Genomic DNA, 5,616 nt, shown 5'->3' on the forward strand with positions numbered 1-5,616 from the left:
GCCACCCCCCCTCCCATCTTAAAAAAAAAATGACCTCAATGGTAAAGACCCCTTCTGCTGTAAAGAGAGGCTGACTTCGCGAGTTTTGCAAAAGAGTAAACCTGTAGTTGAGACGGGCAGCCGCTACAGTAAACAGGCCCATTATTAAGATTATGTTCCTAACGTGCTTTTTTTTTATCTTCGCTAGTATCTGTAGACATAAATTAATAAATATTGTTTGTTTTAAGCGCTTCCACACATTTTGCAACAGACCAGCTATCAGGCCTACAATTCAACTTCACTGTGTGACGAAAATTCCTTTACCATGCTGGCATGGCCCCACCTTGAGTATTTAGTCGTTAGGTGCGTATTAACTCTATGTTAGGTGCAATGCTGGCTTTTCTAGTCCGAGCAGATGTGCGCGCGCTTCATGCGGACGCCTACCGCGCAGTCTGATAGTCGATCCTCGACTCAAGGACGCTGAACCAGGCGTTGCCTTCTCAAGGGAGGGAGATGCGTCTAGAACCACGTTGGTAGAAATGCCAGCACTTCTAATTATGAGTCCTGCCACACAGAATGAATTTCGCACCACAGAGTTACCGGCTCTCCCAAGGAAACAGAAACCGAAACTCCGACCACGAGCAGCGGCAAAAAATAAAAAAAAAGTCACACCGAAGCCAATCCAGTCCAATCCCAAAGTCGTCAGCAGCGACGCCATGTTTCTTTTGTTGCCGGCCGGCCGGGTGGCGTTTCGGGCGTAGTTTTTTTTTTGTTGCTGTTGCGCCTTGTGTGGTGTTTTTGTGCTGTGGTTTTCGAATGTGCTACAAAACTGGTGCGTGACCTGCGCGCTTCGAAAGACCTTCTGAAGCACCTGAAGTTCTTCTCAAGATATTGGACGTCGTATTGCGCCCTGCACCACGCCGTGACAATGCCGGCATCAACGTGGAAAAACGAACGACCTTGTGTGATTGCTTACGAATGTGAGTACAGTTCTTGAAATTATCTGCCAAAATGTTGTACTGGGGTGCGTGGAGTGCTGTAAATGCTGCTGGGTGTTGTCTGACAACTTCTTCGGAGTGCAGTAGAAGTTTTGAGTTCGATGCAACGGCTTCCGCAAGTGCGCTGTTTGCACGTGACCGCGAACCTGTCACACAGCCACGGAAACCGTCGCTTCGCGCCTATAACTTCCTCTCCGCAGCGACGAAGTTGTGACATGGGGTACAGTTGCATGTTTTTACTCTCATGATATCGTTGTGCTCATTATTGCGATGATTGGGACCAACGAGCGGAAAGCACTGTGTTGGAACGACGTATGCTTCTCAGTGGCAGTAGTTCCCGGCGTTTAGTTTTTTCGTGCTTGTATGTGTGCGTGTGTACAGGGTATAATTCCAAGCTGAACAAAACATGGTCTGCCGAATCCACGTTACAAATGCTCACAGTACTCAGGCCGTTCAGTGCCTAGAAGTGGAATGACGATGTAGCTACAACCGACTAGAGTTGCGCACGTCAAATGCAAGAGGAATGTTGCGGATGAGTTTCGCCGCGAAAATAACTTTTGGTAATCTCTTTCCGGCGTTATTCGCTCATAGAGAGTGTTTGTGGGCACTGGCTTTGTTTTTTTTTTTTGGCATTTCAAGCATACTTCGTACTGGTGCAAAAATGAATTGCACACTTACGGCTGTACCATCGCAAACTGCGCATGATGTTTTCGACTATGCTTTGAAATAATTTTATTTCGAAGGAATTTATCGTGACGCATGCGGTTTCTCCAGAGTTTATCAAAGAGAGAAGTACTGAGACTTGGATTTGGCCGAGATGTTCCCACTTGCACTGTAGTGTCATGCCGTAAAAAGCTTATTATTTTATATTGTGTTTTGTTATGTCTATGGTATTGGTGCTGATTCATTCGCCTGGCTGTAATCTCACTGCTTTTCTGCAGCAACTGGAATATAGCTTTATTGATCTCGCTACCAGAGTGCTAGAGATATCGTGTTTTTAATTTATGTAACTGAATGGAGTCATTTATATGGATGCAATGGATTATACTGGCTAGCAGTTTAAAATAGTTATGTGACATTGTTAACACACTTAATATCTTTCTACAACTATTTCAGCAGTGTCAATCCAGCATTAGTGGAGCAGGGAAGTGAAAAGTTTTCTAAATGCAGCAGGATCAGAATCCATCCCTTTGCTTAACGAGGGGGTCGTCGGCATCACCATCTTGTCAGATGTTTAGTGAGTGCAATTACTGTGTTTGAGTAGCCATTCCCAGAGACTCAGATGTAGACGCTTTGTGCTGCCTGTGAGCTACTGAGGTTGAGTGACAGCTGTTCTCAGTTTTCACTGCACCTAATTCACTTACTGCAATTAATCAGTCACTTGTAAAACACAGAAGACAGGTGAATTAGTTCTCTAAAAAAAGTGATTGTGATTGTCACTGCATTATAGTGGCAATAAATATGTATTAGATGAATACTGTTACAGGCTAATGTAATAGTTATTCATTCTTATGAAATGTTCTAGTCTGGCAGCAGTATCAGTCACAGCTGGGTGGTGTTTATAGTTCTTTTCGAAGTGTACATGCCATTTATTTTGAAATCATATACTTTCTGTATTGTGCTGTTAGTACTCTTCAAAGCTAGATCACTAGAGTACTACTGCTTGTAGATTCTGATCTGATTGATGCTTTTGTTTGCATTAGTGTGAAAGCAGTTGTGTGCTAGGTCTCACTGACTGATTTTTTTTCTTTGGCCTATACGCAGACATCTGGGTACTTCAGACTGGCAAGCATGGGTGGTGCCTACCTGACACCTCCTCGTCTCTGCACAGACAACAATGATGCACCTAATAATCTACCGGCCATGTCACATCATTGGCTTACTGCAAGTGATCAGCACAGTTTATGAATGGAAATGCTGGTATCTATGCAATTGAATTATTGTACTGTGGGATATGCACAATGAAGATCACATCCAAAGAATAGATGGAAGTGCCGATATGAACCAACAGTGCCTCCTTTTGACCAATTTTTATTTTCAGAATAATGCACTCAATTAAAAGATATGAATTCTAAACTAAATATGTCTATACCAGCATAGTTAGGAAGTCAGATCTTGTATCAAGCATTTGCATATTTTAAATGTGTGCTTTGAGTTGGTTGTTAATATCCCAGCACATTTATCCTCCTTACTATTTACTACAAAGGAATGAAATAGATTGGTTTTCGAAATATTTGTTTTGTTTCTCCTCTAAACCGAATACAGCTTATCTTCTCATTTTTCTTTTTGTTCAGTTCACTTGATTACTGCAGCATATCATAGCTTACTTTAGCAGTGAATTTTGCAGCCTGCTTATGATGGTCTCTTAGATTGTTGGGCAAGCTGACCGTTGTGAATCCAGGCAACACTTAAACTCAGCTCAGGAAAGCATATGTATAGGTATAGTATTAGTTGCCTGTGGACAGCAGCAGTTGAGTGAAGAAAGGGGGCTGTAACAGATGACATTCACAGCTTATGTTGTCACCTAACAAGGATTATTGAGCAGCCAACTCTCAAGCATCCTATTCTGGCCGCCCTGTATTCCCTATGGTTGGATCAATTTGTACATGTGAAGCAATGTAGGAAAACACAAGTTACATATATGTAATGAAAGAAACCAGTTCTTTTGTTGGCACAGTCAGAGATTTGATGTACAGCTTTTTTGTGGTTAATAGCGAGTAGTGCAAACCAGTCTGAATTAAAATGCCAACAAAGGCACGTCCTTGTAGCAAACGGTAATATGCAGGATGGCTATCTGGTTCATTATTGCTCAGTATCAGACATAAAGTACTCCTTGAAATTTGCATCCTCATGGGACGATTTTTAGTCATGTAGAGTAGAAATGAATAATGTACTTTGTTTTGTCATTCTTGTACTTTGCGTCTTGCTTGAATTAAGAATTTATTCCTGCTCAAAGGAGAACAGACACCTAACTTTTGGGTGCATGTTTTCTGCTTTGTAATGATTCGTAAGGCATGGATTATTATGTGGTATTCTAGTATGCCCGCTAAATAATTTACAGTTCAATTTCTTTCTCATGCTGTTTCGGTTTCAACAGCCGAATGATCACTGTGACATCAAAGTGTGCTTACAGGTCTAGGAGACATGAAGAAACTGATATAATCACTGCTTTGTCCTTTTAATTTGCTACAATGCTAAAGCCAAGCAGCCTCAACAGCCGGAATGACAACAAATGAAGAAGCAGCAATTTGCTGTTTTTTCATGCCTCATGTGACCTATAAGGGCACGTTAACGTTACATTCGTTGTTCGGATGTTGAAACCGTAATAGCATGAGAGAAAAATTCAATTATAAATTATTTATAGTTTGCAGCTGAATACCACCCGGTGATCCATGCGTAGTAGTGTCTTCCACATTACTGTGGAGAAGAAAGCATGCCACCAAAATTAGGTGCCTGTACTGTTTTAACAAGAGGCAGTTTAATTCTGGAAAGTAGATCTCACGTGTCCTCTTCAAAACAATTGTGACTCCTTCATCATGTTCACTCTGCTGTGCACGCAATCCTTGGGACAGCTGTAAATTATATCCTTTCAGAATACTACATAAAGGTATACAGTGCTTTCTAACTTTTAATTCTCACAGAATGAACATGCAGCTAGCCTTTTGCTGTGGCTCCGACTAGCATTGTGTACGTTATGTAGGGCATAAGTGAATTAAATTAAGGCAGGCATATACTCAGAGCTGTTGAAGGCAGAAGGCTAGGCAGTATTTGTTTGAGTCGCTACTCCACTGTTTTTTCGTGAAAACATACTCTCTTTGAGGTGTGATCTTCGTTGCACATGTGGCGCAGAAAATGAATCTAAAATTACTTGATTGTCTCAAAATAAAATGTGCTCGTACTGTTCGTGTGCCATGTCTCCTATCAGTTTCATCATAAATGCTGCTAATTACTAAGGCTCGCCAGGAGCTGCAAACGTTCAATTCCATAAGCTGCTGTAAAAGTTGCTAAGTGAAATAAAGTTAGTTGATTGTATGTCGTGTGCTGTTGCTCTGTATGATTTCTTGCATGCTTACAGCAATCAGTGGTTACATCATATATGTTACATTGTACATGCTGGGCTTCTATAGGAATGTGGTGGCCAATTAGTTATTGGAACTAATTACTCAGATCTTATACAGTGTCAAAAGCATCACATTGCAATGAAATAAATGCATTCCAATGGATTTACGTAAAATTCATATAACTAGTTTCAAAAGAAAGTTGTTACAGTATTTCTTTTAAAGGATGTTAGCCGTGTTCCTATAACAATGCGGTGGCCAATTAGTTATTGAAACACTGTACCCAAATTCTATACAAATTCAAAAGCAGCACATTACAATGAAATGAGTACACTTAAAAGAATTTCTAAACAATTTCTCAAGGAGTTTCTAAAGCAAGTCATTACAGAATTTCTTTTAAAGGACATTAGCCACATTTCTATAGCAATGCGGTATCCAATTAGTTATTGAAACACTGTAGCCAAATTCTATACAGATTCAAAAGCAGCACATTACAATGAAATGAGTGCGCTCAAAAGGGTTTCTAAAGAGACTCCTCAAGGAGTTTCTAAAGCAACTCATTACAGTTTTTCTTTTAAAGG

The 5,616-nt window shown here is 40.7% G+C and overlaps 1 long non-coding RNA gene across 1 annotated transcript; it reads left to right on the forward strand.

Annotated features, from left to right (window-relative positions):
- The first annotated feature begins 249 nt into the window (after positions 1–249).
- Positions 250–5,009, forward strand: LOC149357041 (uncharacterized). Its single transcript, XR_016291779.1, has 2 exons — positions 250–959; positions 2,742–5,009. It is a non-coding gene; the product is annotated as an uncharacterized LOC149357041 (long non-coding RNA).
- The last annotated feature ends 607 nt before the right edge of the window (positions 5,010–5,616 follow it).

This window comes from Amblyomma mixtum, chromosome 3 (genome assembly GCF_055824585.1).
Source record: "Amblyomma mixtum isolate Tamu chromosome 3, ASM5582458v1, whole genome shotgun sequence".
In the NCBI taxonomy this organism is placed as follows: domain Eukaryota; kingdom Metazoa; phylum Arthropoda; class Arachnida; order Ixodida; family Ixodidae; genus Amblyomma; species Amblyomma mixtum.